A 16,765-nucleotide genomic window follows, 5' to 3' on the forward strand; every position below is an offset into this window, starting at 1 on the left:
TGTTAATGTGGTGAATCACAATGATTGTCTTGCGCACATTAAACCATCCCTGCATGCCAGGGATAAATCCCACTTGGTCTGGGTGGATGATCTTTCTGATGTGTTGTTGCATTCTATTGGAGAGAATTTTATTGAAGATTTTTGCATCTATGTTCATCAGGGGTATTGGTCTGTAGTTCTCTTTCAATGCTGCATCTTTTCCCGGCTTAGGAATTAAGGTGATGCTGGCTTCATAGAAAGAATTTGGGAGGACTCCCTCTTTTTCGATTGTTCTGAATAGTTTGAGAAGAACTGGAGTCAGTTCTTCTTTAAATGTCTGGTAGAATTCAGCAGTGAATCCATCTGGTCCTGGGCTTTTCTTTGTTGGGAGGGCCTTTATTACTGTTTCAATTTCTGTCTCAGTTATGGGTCTGTTTAGGTTTTCTATGTCTTCCTGGTTCAATTTAGGTAGGTTGCATGTATCCAGGAATCTATCCATTTCTGATAGGTTTCCCTGTTTGCTGGCATACTAGTCCTTGTAGTAAGTTCTGATGATTCTTTTTATTTCTGTGGTGTCTGTTGTTACGTTTCCTTTTTCGTCTCTGATTTTATTGATTTGGGTCTTTTCCCTTCTTTTTTTAGTTAGTTGGGCCAATGGGGTGTCAATTTTGTTTATTTTTTCAAGAAACCAGCTCCTTGTTTTGCTGATCTTTTTTTAATGTATTTTGGATTCAATCCTGTTGATTTCTTCTCTGATTTTAACTATTTCTCTTTCCCTACTAGATTTGGGTCTGGTTTGCTGTAGATTTTCCACATCCTTGAGGTGAATTGGAAGCTCATCTATTTGGTGCCTTTCCAATTTCTTGATATAGGCACCTATTGATATAAACTTTCCTCTTAATACTGCTTTTGCTGCGTCCCATAAGTTTTGGTATGTTGTGCTGTTATCATCATTTACTTCCAGAAAATTTTTGATTTCTCTTTTAATTTCTTCTATGACCCATTGTTCATTCAGGAGCATGTTGTTCAATCTCCATGTGTTTGCGTATGCTCTAGGGATTCCTGAGTTGCTAATTTCCAACTTCATTCCTTTATGGTCTGAGAAGCTGCATGGTATGATTCTAATTCTTTTGAATTTGCTGAGACTTGCTTTATGGCCTAGTATGTGGTCAATCCTAGAGAAGGTTCCATGTACTGCTGAGAAGAATGTAAAATCTTTAGCTGTAGGATTGAAAGTTCTGTATATATCTGTTAGATCCATTTGGGCTATAGTGTCGTTTAAATCTACTGTCTCCTTGTTGATCTTCTGTCCTGTTGATCTGTCTATTTCTGAGAGTGGAGTATTGAAGTCCCCCAGTACTATTGTATTGGAGTCTAAGTCTCCCTTTAAGTCCATTAACAAATCTTTTAGATAAACCGGTGCCGTGTAGTTAGGTGCATATACATTGATAATTGTTATATCTTCCTGTTGAATTGATCCCTTAATCATTATATAGTGTCCCTCTTTGTCTCTCTTAACAGTTTTTGTGGTAAAGTTTATGTTGTCTGATATTAAGATGGCTACACCCGCTCTTTTTCCATTTCTGTTGGCATGGTATATTTTTTCCAGCCTTTCACTTTCAGACTGTATGGATCTTTGTTGGAAAGATGTGTTTCTTGTAAGCAGCAAATAGATGGGTTTTGTTCCTTAACCCAATCAGCCAATCGGTGTCTTTTAACTGGACAGTTCAGGCCACTAATGTTCAATGTGACTAATGATAAGTGGTAACTTTGCCCTGCCATTTGCCAAAGATAAGTTCTAATGTATGCTTTGAATTCCCTGTGATCTTTTGCTGTGAGGTTTCCTTCCTTTACCTTCTTTCATATTGATGACCGTGTTTCTGTGTTTCTGTGTGCAACACATCTTTAAGCATCTTTTGCAGGGCTGGACGTGTGGCGACAAATTCTTTCAATTTCTGTTTGCAATGAAAGGTCTTTATTTCACCTTCATTCACAAATGATAGCTTTGCAGGATATAATATTCTGGGCTAGCAGTTTTTCTCTCTTAGTACCTGGGCTATATCTCGCCATTCCCTCCTCGCTTGTAGGGTTTCTGATGAGAAGTCAGCTGTGAGTCTGATTGGAGATCCTCTGAGAGTAATCTGACGTTTCTCTCTTGCACATTTTAGGATCTTTTCTTTATGTTTCACTGTGGAGAGTTTAATTACAACGTGTCGTGGTGAGGATCTCTTTTGGTTGTGTTTATTAGGGGTTCTGTGAGCTTCCTGTACTAGGATTTCTCTGTCCTTCTCCAAACCTGGGACATTTTCTGCTAATATCTCACTAAAAAGGCCTTCTAATCCTTTCTCCCTCTCATGCCTTCAGGAACTCCTAGAACCCAAATGTTGGGTTTTTTAATAGTATCCTGAAGATTCCCAACAATATGTTTTAGATTTCTAATTTCCTCTTCTTTTCTTTGGTCTGACTGTATCCTTTCCTGTTCTCTGTCTTCCTAGTCCAATATTCTCTCTTCTGCTTCACCCATTCTGTTTGTAAGGCTCTCTATTGTGTTTTTCATTTGATCTATTGAATTCTTCACTTCATTATGATTTCTCATCACTATCACAGTTTCCTGTTGTACTACTTGTTTCATTTCATTTTGATTCCTCCTTAATATTTCATTTTCATGAGAGAGATTTTCTATCTTGTCCATTAAGGATTTCTGTAGTTCAAGAATTTGTTTTTGAGAACTTCTTAATGTTCTTATCAATTTTTTGAGATCTGCTTCTTGCATTTCTTCTATCTCATCATCTTCATAATCTTGAATTGGGGTGTCGTTTTCATTTGGGGGCGTCATGGTGACTTCCTTGTTTTTATTACCTCGGTTTTTGCGTTTGTTATTTGGCATATTGGAGATATTTGGTTTCTTCACTGTGGTGTGTTTTCTTGCTATACTATGACTCTAGATTAAGTGGACTGTCTGTTTTTGATGGAGCCTTAGAGGCTTGAGATGGGTGTGGCCTGAAGGCTCTGTTTGGTGTGCCAAAGGTGACACTCCCAGGTTAGGCGTGGTAGATCTCTCTCTCTTTCTTTCTTTTTTTGATTCAAAAGGTAAGTAATTCCACACAGCTGAATGAAGTTGGAGTTAGTTAGCAGGCAAATGATATACCCACAGGAGCCAGAGATTGGAAGCTCTTTCCTAAGGACCACACAGGGAATCTGTTCTGCCCTCAGAGTGGGCTCAAATTCTCCTTCAGTCTCCCACTGGGTTGCCAAAGTTATGGAATTGTAGCGTCTCTGGCGAGCACTCACATGAATTCCGTGAGTTCTCTCCCCCACCATCTCTTTTTTCACAGTCTCAGTTCAGTGGCACCACAAATTCACTAGGTCCTAATCTCCTGTTAATTCATCCCGGCCAGAGTCAGGTATTTCTGCTAGGCTCAGGGCCGGTGCAGACCTGAGGTCGCTCTGCTTATGACGTATGTCCAAGATGGCACCTGCTCTTTGTCTTGCTTGCCTTTGAGAGGTGAGCAGAGAGAGAGAAACCCATGTCCGTATCGTTCACTTTTTGTCTCTCTCTCTCTCTCTTCTAGTTAGCCTGGTGAACTTTTCCCCCTGGGGTTGTTCCCTCTAGTCTCCTCTTTCTGCTTGCCTGTCGGTGTCTTGGGCTATTGAGGTTCGGCTCACCTTTTGTTCCAGCGCTGGTGTGTTGAGTCTGCCTTGGTGTCCCAAACTGTGGGCTCCCACGCTCTCCACACAGGTCCACTGTGAATCACTCGTTCTGGAAGAGTTTCTTCTGCTGTTTCTTCCCTTACTCTTCCTTGAACCTGCAGTATCTCCACTTTTATTAAACTGTCTCTCCCCGGACTATCAGAGTACTCCCTTCCTATTCTGCCATCTTGCCAAAAAAAAAAAAAAAAAGACTTTAGAACTTGAATATAACTTCTATAAATATGTAATATGAAGTGAATATCATTCATTAACTAAATTCATTTGAATATTTGATGAATACTTCAAGTGTCGGAGCGTTTAACAACTAATTAAATGCATCTTTCTATTTGATTGATCCACCATAATTATTCAGTATATACTTCATTCCATTGAGCATTTCTGAAGGATGACATTGTTTTGGCCAGTGGAGCAAGGGATTAAGAATTTTTTGAACAAAGGAAATAGATTTGTGTCAAGGACAATGTGAATACACATATGCATAAATAGGGCTAGTATTTTATAAAAATGAAATTGATAATTTGACAGGCTACAAACAAAATTGTCAGTTTGACTTTCTTAGATGACTAAAGAGGTATTGTAACACTAGTGAGTTGACATATCAAACACTACTACTCCATAACTTGTAACCAGCCATTATAGCAATTGAATGTAATATCTGACACAAAACCTAAATGAGCATGGAAATTTCCTTATTTTATTTTGTCTCTCCCTCATTTGTAGTAGTATAATATTAATCTGATGCATTAAGGCATTTCTGTTTAACACATAATTCTATTTTTTCCATAATTTCCATTTTTTAGGTAGGCTGGAGTTACCAATCTTACTTTTATCTATAATTAAATAAATTTACATATTCTATTTCTGTAAGTTGCTTCAAATCCTATCTTTTAAAAAATTCTTAACTATTGTTGATACACATTTACTTCCATTTTTAAGAAACTGATTTAAAACATTATTGTTTATATCAAACTATTACAAAATTATCACCAGATGCTATTACAAAGACAAATTAATAAATTCTGCATCCTGAAATTAGTTCCAGAGAGACATGGATCTATATTCTCTCTATGTTCTAGGCTTAGATATTACAACTTCCACATGGCTAATCTGTCACACTAGTTTCCTGTATCTGCATTAATAAAGCAGCATGAACTAGGTAGATTAAACATCTCAATGTTCTGGAAGATAGAAGACAAAAATCAAAGCATTGTGAGAGTTCATTCCTTCTGTGAGGTGCCAGAGATAATCCAAAAATCTCTCTTTTATTTTTGGATAACTTTGAGCCTTCCATGACTTTGACAGTGTTTTAAATAATCTTCACTCTATTTGTGTCTGTCTCAGCCTCTAGATTTCCTCTATTATAAGGATCCAAATTATATTGGATCAGTGACTTCATCTTAATTTGGTAACTTAAAAAGATTTTAGTAAGATAGCATTCATGGATAGTGGGAGTTAGTAATCTTACATCTTTTTAAGACACATAGTTTTTAGCAAAATAGCTACCTAAAGCAAACATTGTATATTGTTTTACTTTCCATTTATGTAAAAAACACTTCTAAAATTTTAGCAGCTTAAGGATTAGTGTTTAAATGAAACCTCTAGGGGTGGGCATAAAGCATAGTTGTTACGTCACCTGGGTTTGACTTGGCTCAGCCCAGCTGATTGTACCCATCTGGGGAGTAAACCAGAATATAAAAGGTCTCTATTTTCCTCTCTCTCCTCTCCCTCCCCTTAAAAACACACACACACTCTCTCTCTCACTCTCACTCTCGCTCTCTCTCTCTATCATGTATTCTACCAAATCACTCTGCCTTTCAAATAAATAAATATTTAAAAATGGAGTCCTTTAATGGTCATAATTGAAAATCACTTTTGTGACAAAAGCACCTCCCAGAACTATACTGATTGAAATATCCATTATGGCTACTGATTTAGTAACCCAGAATAACCTATGGATAATTCTTGATGCCATGACACTTACAGGTTTTCCAAAGCAGGGCCAGATAATTGGCTGTATTCAATTTTCATCATGAACATTGCTTTCTTTGAACATTTAACTCAGTCTTAGTCAAGACACCCTCCATCCCACCTCCCCACACACATGCCTCCAATTTTTATAAGAAATGGCTCTAAAACCTTTTGAGTGCAAGTCTCTCTTTCGCATCCAGTGCTTCTTGAATGTGTACCTTCACAATTTGTGCCAATATATCTTGGTTCTCTTCAGCTTTTATCTATATCCCATCCTCAAATTACTTCCAGTGTCAGAAAGAAGAACCTGGATGGGATGCTGTTACCCCTCAACATAGTCTATACTGTTAAAATAGATACAATGATGATTAAAGGAATGAAATCCAATTCTGCTAGATTTATATTTGGACAAGATCTGGGGTTGAATTATTGAAAACCTGTGATATTTCAAGATTGTATTCTTTAAAAAAATACAAGCCACAAACATGACAAAAAAAAAATCTTTTGCTGGGCCATTTGAAATCTTACTAAAAGGGATTCCACAAATGGTTACCACAGAGTAACATGATTAAGAAAACATACTTATGAAACTGTATATGTACAAGATATATCTGATCCCTAGTTTCTGAAATCACCAAGCAACTAAAATTTGAGGCAACAAGAGTGTGGAGAGAAAATAGAGATTGCAGGAAATCAGAATTATATGGCTTAAATCTTAGGAATTTTTTCCCTAAATCTCAGAATAGGACATAAAGGCCCAGCAGAGAGTTTGCAATTGTAACACTGTGATAACAGAGCTAACAATTTGTTTCTAGAAGCAGTCAGGCATTCAGTATTGGGGGAGGGGGGCAGGAATCCCAGAGAGGGATGAACCAGAGAAGTGATCCCAGAATTCCGAGTGTTTTAATACCCTGGGTCACTGCTAAGTCCTAAAAAGCTTGGGAGAAAGAGGCCAAGAAATCAATCAGAAAGCAATTGCTAAGTGACTGAAAAGCTAAAAGCTTTCAATTATCTTATGTTGCTGGGGAGACAAAATTGGATTTCAAAATGGGTGAAGAGAAAGAACAGTAGTAAACACAAACTATATTCAGTTGAAACTTATAAAGGGCTAGGCCTTAAAATAAAATGTGTACCAGAAAAAAAGGTGAGTCCTACATCATAGGCTTAACAAATCTTGGTTGTTGTCAAGGTAAAACATGTGACCTTATTGTATCTTTTGTTAAGAAGCAAGTTATTTCTTCCCTGAAGGAAAATTTGAAAACACACACACACAAAAAAAAAACCCTCTAGAATCTTTTCAATTTTTCCCTATAAACAATGCAATATGTAATAAAAACAAGCCTGAGGATTAATATGAGAAAAAGTAAATAATAAAAAAAACAATAGAAAACAACTGGAATAAATATTCAGGTGATTCAGATAATGAAGTCATCAGACATGGAATTTTTTCCTTATAAAGAACAGAGGTTTCCTCAGTTCATGATTCTGGGAATTCCAAACAGCATGACACTGATGTGTGGCAGAAGTCCCCTGGCTGTGTCATAGTGTGACAGATTAGCAAACACCTGTTGGAGGAGCAAGTGTGTAAGAGAATGGTAGGAAGACAGTGAGCCATAGAAGCTGAACTCTTTGCAGAGCATGTTCTGATCACATTCTCACAGGCTTTGATCCAGTTCCCTCAGATTTGACCCACGTCCTGGAAAAAAGCATTTGCCCTTTTGAGGCAGTGCTATGTTGAACTGATCTTACTCTTGATTCCTCTCCTTACCCTCGATCATCCATTGCCTCCCAACTCTGCCTCATTGGGAACCTGTCGCTCCCCCTCTTCGCGGAGGAACAACACTAGACCCTGCGCTGTTCTTTTGTCTGCTCGGCCCTTCCCGGGTTTGCTGCTGGTCCTTCCCTCCACCTCCGTGGAGGGGCGGCTCCCCCTGCCACTTTCCCCACTTCCGCGGAGGAGCGGCACACTGCCGGCCGGCTCTCTCGGGGGCTGCTCAGATGTTATCCGGATGTTCCCCTTAGATGTTCCTGGTGCATGTTGTCTCTCTCCTCCTTTATAGTCCTCTTCCACCAATCCCAACTCTGCTACCCACACGCTGAGCACGCTGCTCTCCTCCAATCAGGAGCAGGATCAGCTCCTGCAGCTCATCAGTCAAGTTGGCAAGAGGCAGCTGTGTAGAAGTTGTTTGCTCCCTTTCAGCGCCATACTGTGGGAGAGCAGATGCATAGAATAAGTCTTAATTCCAGTAACTTAGTCTAGTCCGAGTTGCTCCCCACAGGAACCAAGCCTCAACATAAGTAAGGAACGAGCTAGGATCATAATGGATCATTGCAATGGGCCACACCTTATGAACAATTTCTTGCTGTGTTTGTAATGACTTCCTGGGTATACCATGAGCAATGCATTTTTTTTTTTTTTTTTTTTTTTTTTTTTTTTGTCTAAACCAGCAAGGCCTCTATTCTTTGCTGTTTATTCTACTTGTGTCAAGTGGTGTTCCAGGAAAAGCATACCCTGGTTTCTCTACTCTCTGCAACTGGGACTTAGCGAATTTCCATGTAGTAAATGTTCCTTTAAAGTAGTTAACTAAGGACCCTGGAGTCAAGATGACTGTCAATCAAACCACTTCTGTTGTTTCTTGGAAAACTGGAGGAGTGATGCGGGAAGTGTAGTGACTTCTCACCTTCAGAGCTTTCGAGACATTTCTCTGGGTCTCTTTTGGATTGTAATTGCTCCACCCAGTGTAACAGGAAGCAGCTTGATTTGTTTCCATATGTCAAAGAAGCAAATACTGTTCAGTTATTTGCAGTAAAGTGGCCCATTGCATTATTCAACAAGCCTCAGTTTTCCCTTGAATTCTGGGAATATGCAATTAAAACTAAATATGAGTCACTGAGGAAATACATAGGCACTAACAGCAGATTTCATATTTAATAAAATATTTTAAAAAGCCATTATTATATCTAAATGTGTTCATAATAAGAATGGCAAAATCAAGAATAAAACTTGAAGCTGCATCTGATATATTATGAATTTGAGTGACTCATGCTATGAAACCAACCTGAATTGAAGGAGTCATCATATTTGAAATGTATAATTGGCCCAAGTCATTATAAGTAGGTATATATTTATGCAATGGGGACAGGAAAGAATATACTGCAACTCATTAAGATAACTCTTGATATTTCAATTCCCAGTATTGTATGTACTTGAGCAAGAATAACAAAGCCTGATGAGAATATGCAAATAGGATTTTAAATACGAAGTTTGTATGTCAAACAAATGGGAAGCTCCTTCTGAATAGTAACTTTCTTAGCTAAAAGGGAAGTGAAACTGGAGTAGATACAGTAGAATAGAGATTATCAGTTAAGGACTAAGGACAACTCTCCAAATCTTGTAACTTTTCCACAAATTCTAATCTGATGGAATTTTGGAAAGACTGAGTCAAAATATAAAATAACAAATAAGAGAAACCTTCAAATCCTTGTGATAAAATAGTAAACTGTGTTGGGTGTAATCACTCAGTTGGGTTCCCTTTACCAGGTGGTATCTGCACTTCTCATTTCTCAATTTAAGTCAATGTTGTCTAATAAAATCTGTAAATGATCTCTTTCCATAAAATCACTAGAAGGCTTTCTCTGCACAGCTATACTCTCTGTGGTATGTGCTCCAGTACTTTCATTTGGAAGTTGGAGTCTACTTAATATGACATTCCTGCTTAAATGACCTCCTATCACTATCTCTATCTCTTTGTCACCCTGCCCTCCAAATCAATGCATAAACCTAAATCTTTAATATAAGAAAATGGTATATAGGAACCAATACTAGAGAATATGACAGGAAACCACATCAAAACTATTTTTATTATCACTCTGGGATATTATGATACACGAATCTGATGAACATTACATAGAGAAATATCATAGATTATCATCATTCCACAAGATTGCACAAAAATATATTCAAACAAAATAAAATCCCATTTATTTACATGTGAAAATACATCACAAATAAACTGGATATATATTAAGGATTTAAGAATGGTTTGGCATTAAAAGTACTAAGTACATATTAGTACATCAATAAAATAAAGCAAAAATTTGATCATCCCCAAAGTCAGAAGAATTGATACAATTCTTAACTCAATTAAAATAATTAAACAAATATATCTTAAATGTTTTAAAATGCACAAAATATGTGAACTCATTCACAATATTATTGTGATAATAAACTCATGCAAAAGTATGGAATAATATTAGTCATGGTAAAAATATAAATTTAAACCTCTTTCTTATTTAATCATTAAAATTGGCTAAAATAAATCCTCTGGTTGTGCTTTCCCATACTTTGCTCCCTCTCATCTTTTGGAGTAATCAATCAGTAAGATCTTTGAATTGTGTGTGTGTGTATGTATTTAATTAGAAAAGGTAATTGTTAATATATTCAAATTAGATTGTTAGTACCTGCCAATGTATAATCTAAGAAAACATTAACCTTTTTTTTTTTTTTTGGCCAGAGTGTTTTGGCCTTCCATGCCTAAACTTTTTACTGATCAAGTCATACAAAAACATATAAATCAAGTTTGTTGACTACATGCTTCCTGTTTATATAATTCCAGGTTTTATTAGTAAGAACCATTAAACCTCAACAATGTTAATGGAGATTCTTATGTGATTGCTTTTACACAAGTTCTAGGAGACAACTGTAATTTTGTAATGCTAAGTAATTGAAACAATGCAGAATAAAAGTAAATTCAACTTGTCCTGATTTCCTTTGGATACTGTATTATATGATATCATATTGTAAAGACAATGTTATTATATAAGCAATATTTTCTAGATAGCAGATACTTCTAACATTTACACTATCTTTGAAATTAAGAGCTTTGTATAAACCTCACTTATGCATAAAGCTGGTTATATTTCATTCAGTTTTCCAGAGTGTCTGCTAAGCAGTTGTTTCCTGCTATAAACATGCTGACTGATTTTAGTGGCCTTTTGAGTACAGCTCTCCGTTTCATTTCATTGCTGTGATAAAATGTCAGCAAAAATGTATACCATCTTTAATAGCCTCTAGTGAACCATGTATCTCAATCAGAAAATAGCATACCATGATGACAATCATGAAGAAAAAAAGCATAAGTTTTGGTGCTTTAGGTGTAATCATTCATATTTGCTGAAGAGATATTTGATTTGGGTTTCTAACATTATGGTTAAATAATACACATCTCTAGGTGAATATTTACTATGATAGAAAAGTATATTAAATGAACTATTATTTCATACACTGTCAATAAATGATCTCTATAAAACTAGTCAATCATGTCACAAAAAAGCTTTTCATGTGCTTTATTACTGATTTTTCTAAAGTATTAGTTCTACAAATGAAAATGTACATTTTTAGCTTCTTGGTTTTGACAGATCTCCTATAAAATGGTAAAGAAAAAAAAGTTATCATTGATTAAATCAATAAAACTAACAAAAAAGGAAAATAAAAATGCTCTGAATTTATTGATATAAGAATAAAGACGTGGGGTCAGAACTGTGGTGTAGCAGGTTAAGACGCCACCTGCAGTGCCGACATCCCATATGGGCACAGCTTCGAGACCTGGCTGCTCCACTTTCAATCCAGCTCTCTGCCATGGCCTGGGAGAGCAGTAGAAGATGTCCCAAATCCTTGGGCCCCTGTGCCTGCATGGGAAACTTGGAAGAAGCTCCTGGCTCCTGGCTTTGGATCTGAGCAGCTCCGAGCATTGCGGCCAATTTGGGAGTGAACCAGCTGATGGAAGACCTCTCTCTCTCTCTCTGCTTCTCCTTCACTCTCTGTGTAACTCTAACTTTAAAATAATTATATACGTCTTTAAAAAAAGAATCAAGATGTGCTGTCCAAAAGCAAAAAAAAATTTTTTTTAATTAGTATAATTGTTGTGCCTTCTCCAATCTAATCTTCCAATGAAATTTAGATGAAGATCCATAAAGCAGTTTATGGCCACATTTAAATGCAAGTTTCCAATTACTGAGATTCAAGGCCTACAACTAAATAAACACAAAGCATTGTAGATTTTTACTTAGGGTATATAAATGTTGATTATTTGCTTCTATTATATATAGTTAACATATATATCAGTCTCTTTACAATGAAGTAAATTATTTTAATATTTAAGTTTATCAATAATTAATATTTTTTAATAATCATGAGTGACAGATGAGATAATGGTTTGGGTGAAAAATATCACAATAAAGAAAAACTATTTTTAGAGGAAACAGCTGAAAATTAATAGAAGATACTTCATGTATAGAAAGGAAACAGAGAAGTACAACAATAGCAACACTTAGTAAATTAAATGCAATTTCCAAGAAAGAAAAACTTTAAAAATTAAAAAAAAGATTAACTGAGGCTGTTATTCTATTAACCATACTAAAAAGAGAAACTATGACAGAGGACTTAAAAGGGATTAATCTAGAACACTTTTATATCTGAAGAATGAATTTAAATTACTTTAAAATTTTTCAATTAAAAATACCCTTTATATTTCCTAAAATGTAGTTTTGTAGACGTTTCTAGCAATACTTATATTAGTATTTTTTCAAATGTAGTATGTCTGCTTGGATATTATATGATGTCTTAAATGTCTGTTATTTCCAAATAATTTTATTTCTTAAAGTATCCTTTCAATTCAATTTAATGGAAGGAATTAGGTGATCTCAGTAAGAATTCTTATGTTTTCCACAGTACATATGTGAAGAAATACTCTTGATTGTACAGATCAATGAGTTCTTTTTTTTTTTTTTGTCATCCAATCATACTCATAACCAACATTCAAATTAAGGACAAAGTGTTACTAGTATGGCAAGAGTCTCCCTTTTAGCATATTGTCATCTATGTGGTATGATTCAGTGAAGCAATATTTGTCACCACATACCCAATGATCTGGGATTCACACAATTTTTGACATCTCTATTTATGCTAACAAAGAAAGACAAATGATATTATTCCTTTTTGAACTATCTTATTTCACTTAGCATAATGATCTATAATTGTATCCATTTAAATGTTGCAGATCAGGATTTCATTCATTTTTATTCCTCTGTAAGATTACATCATGTAATTTTTTTTTCTTTTTACAGGCATCAGTTGATGGACATCTATGTTGCAGTATGGTCATATGGAAACACAGAGGCTCCATTAGCTAAAACAATCTTATACAATGAAAACAAAGCTGAAGACATCATAATACCTGATATCAAGACAAAAGTACAGGACAGTTATAATCAAAACCACCTGGAACTTGTACAAAAACAGATATGTAGACCAATGGAATAGAATAGACACTCCAGAAATCAAACCATACATGCACTACCAACTTATTTTTGACAAAGGAGCTAAAATCAATCCTTGGAGCAAGGACAGACTTTTCAAAAAATGGTGCTGAGGAAGAAGGCAATCCACATGTAGAAATATGGAACTAGATGTCTACTTTATACCTTACACAAAAATCCATTTAAAATAGATGAAAAATTTAAATCTACAACCTGATACAATCAAGTTACTAGAGAGCATTGGGGAAACTCTGCAAGATATTGGAATAGTCAAAGACATCTTGGAAAATACCCCAGAAGCACAGGCATTCAAAGCTAAATTTGACAACTGGGATTACAACAAACTGGGAAGCTTCTTTCTGTAAAAGAAATACTCAGCAAAGTGACGAGGCAACCAACGGAAAGGGAGAAAGTATTTACAAACTACACAGTTGATAAAAATGATAACATCCAGAATCTATGAAGAACTCAAGTAATTCAACAAAAACAACAACAAAAATATGGTTTAAAAATGGGTAAAGGACTTGAACAGGCACTGTTTTAAGACAGGAGGTTCAAATGGCAAACAGACAATTGAGAAACTGTTAAGGATCATTAGCCACTAACCATTTGGGAAATGCAAATCAAAGCCACAATGAGGGAGGGTTGATAGAACTTTCACTATATTACTAAATCTGTATATATTGAATACATAAAACATGTATAACTTAAATAAAATTTTAAAAAGAATTTTTAAAAAAAGAACAATTCTAAGAACATAAGGATACTCTGATCCTTCCTTCCCTCCTTCCTTCTTTTTTTCTATCTTTTTTTATCTTCTATTTTTTACAATAATGTACTTTTAATTAATGTTATAACTGCAGGTTTTATATTCCAATAAATTTATGTTTGACAAGTAAAAAGTAGAAAGAACATCGTTTCACAGGAATATAGACAAGGAGTAGAAATGATGTTCCAATCTTAAAATGTCATTTTCATACATTCTGTTTTTTTTTCCTTTAAACTGTATATATTAGCTATCACAGACCGGAGAGAATATGGCTTAGTGGAATGCCTACACTTAACAGCGGATATCCAGAGGCATATGCTGGTGAGACCAGGGAGCTCTAGCCAATGTTTGTGGTTGGGGCAAGAGTCCAGGATGATAAGTAAGTTTGATTTGGTAAATCTCCTTATTGTAGTAGGGAGAGGCAGATTATCACACTGGCTGCTGTATTCACAGGCTCAACCCTTCCCCGGCCATGGTCAATCAATTGCTTGGTGTCAGCTAGCATGCTTGCCTACCCCACAGACTCTGGTGCATGAAGTGCGTCAAGAATCTGTGTACTCCATATTGTAACTGTGGAGCCCGTCACAATATCCCTCCCCTCACTACGGAAAATCTGAGCTTCTGGATTCAGGCTGGATGATTCTCCAATTACTCTGCTATACCTTAGACATCTTTTAGTTTCCTGGCCTATGTATAATTCACACAGTCACAAGATTGCCACAGCCACAGGGTTCAGAGGATCCACTTTGTCTCTCGCAAGCCTCTGCATCCCAAGTGTCAGCTGCCTGTCTGCTTGAGGTCAGTTATAGCTTCCTCTTGACAAGTGCTCCCACTTAGGTGGTGGAGGAGAGAAAAGCAACATGCCAGCCCTCAGGGAGTTATTTGTATATCCTGACTTCCCTGCCAGCTCTTCAGACTAGATTCAAAGACAGTTTGGACTACAGAGTTCTCAGACAAAATTCAACAGAAGCACACAGGCCACAGCAGCCCGCATTCAACTATATCTGAAGAGATGATGCTTTTCCCCACATGTTTCTACTTCATTTTGTTCATCTGATGTATCCTGTTTATTAATTTGCATATGTTTACAATTCCTCCATCCTTGGGATAAATTCCACTTGCCTGTATATTGATATTTTTGATGTGTTAATGGTTGAATTCAATTTGCTAGTATTTTGTTTAGGATTTTTGCATCTATTTTCATCAGGGATATTGTGTCTATAGTTCTTTTTTATTGTTGTATCTTTCTTTATTTTTGAAATTAAGGAAAAAAGACACATAGAATGATTTAAGCCATTCTTTTTTTCTCATACTGTAGGGACTCCTGAGGTCATTGGACTGGATCCAATAAAAGCCAAAAACTTTCTCCGGTTTATAACATTTTTTTTCCTTTTTGTCTGAATGAGATATCTCAAAAGACCTGCTTTCTAGGTCAGCTATTCTCTATTCTCTATTCTCTCTTACCAAGTGTGTGGTTATGACTTCCATTGCATTTTTATTTGACTTATCGAGTACTTCATTTCTAAAATTCTCATCTGATTTTCTCCCAATACCTCTATTTCTTTGCAGAATTTCTTATCCATGTCAGGTACAGATTTCTTTACTTGTAAGGGATGTGTGCTAGGTGGGGCCATTTACTTTTAACCATGTCTTACGGGTGAGGCAAAAGTCCAAAGTGACACTGAAGTTGGCCATAATAGTAAACCAGAGGCTACAGTTTGTGGAGGGAGGAAATGTTGCATCCACATAGAGTATCACAATCCCAGCCCTTGTTTGGTTCCAAGGTGAAACAGCTGACTAAACGCCTAGAGTGAGATCATACTGTATATCCCATCCAGTCAGGCATGCATGCCACACAGAACACTGGCCCACCTTTTTGTGTGTTCACTGAGCCCTTTGAGAGATCTGTCCAGGGTGAGAAAAACACTCTGAGTTTCCATAGTCATACTGTGTAGTTGCACAAGACTTCAGTCCAAACCTGTGTACCTCAAGCTCTGTAGACTGATGAGAACTCTTATCATCACAGAATGCAGGAGATCCACTCTCTACCCTGCAAAATTTCTCATTCTCAGCATGTACTGCCTTGTACCCAGCACAAACTGCATGATGTTCCTGGAGTCAAAATAGCTGCAGCTCTGCCTTAACAAATGGAGTCTGATGCAGGGAGGGAACAAAATAAACAGTTGCACATTTTATAGATCAAAGTAGTTTCTCAACTTTCCAGCAGTTCCCAAGACTGGACTCAAAGCCAGTAAGGACATTGAAATCCCTCCTCAGTCAAAGATACCATTGTGGGAGGCTGTGACGGCCTCCTCTCTCTTTGCCTGGAAAGTTGGTGTTAGACACTGTCCATGTCAATACAAGAGTTGCTGGTGGTATGCAGCCAGTGATCCTCACTGAGTCTCTGTTACACCCATTCTATTCACAAAATTCCTCCCAAAAAAGCCTCCTGGGAAAATGATCATTATTTTTTTCTGGTAGCTATTTCTTCTCCCTATACAGACATATTAGATAATCTTAAAATAATGTTGAAAGCAGCATTAAAATAAAAATTTTCAAAATTCCTTATAGAGAATTTTATCAGTCAACTATTGCTTTGTAACAGTACATTGCAAAGTTAGTGATTTAGCACAAAATATTTTTATATTTCATGATTATGCCAGTTACCATTAACATTGTTCACAGCTGACTGATCCTTCAGTTCATAGAATAAATCCTGCAAATGTATGATGACATTTAAGAATGGCATCTTTGAGTGGTGATTGAGTCAAGAGGACTTCTCTCATGAGCAGTTTTTAGTCCCCAGTAAAGGAGGATTCAAGCAGAGTTTGGCTAATTTGCTCTCCTGCCTTTCTGTTAGAGGAGGACATACGTGCTTGCCTTTTATCCTTATTCCTTATGTCAAGTAAGGATGCAGCAAGTCCCTCAACTGATATCAAATGTTCTTACCATCATCAATGGACTTTCCAGGCAATGGAACTGTGAGAAATGATTTACTCTTCTTCATAATTTACCCAGATC

Source organism: Oryctolagus cuniculus, chromosome 4 (assembly GCF_051225735.1).
Source record: "Oryctolagus cuniculus isolate XC-2025 breed Fujian yellow rabbit chromosome 4, ASM5122573v1, whole genome shotgun sequence".
NCBI classification, from domain to species: Eukaryota; Metazoa; Chordata; class Mammalia; order Lagomorpha; family Leporidae; genus Oryctolagus; species Oryctolagus cuniculus.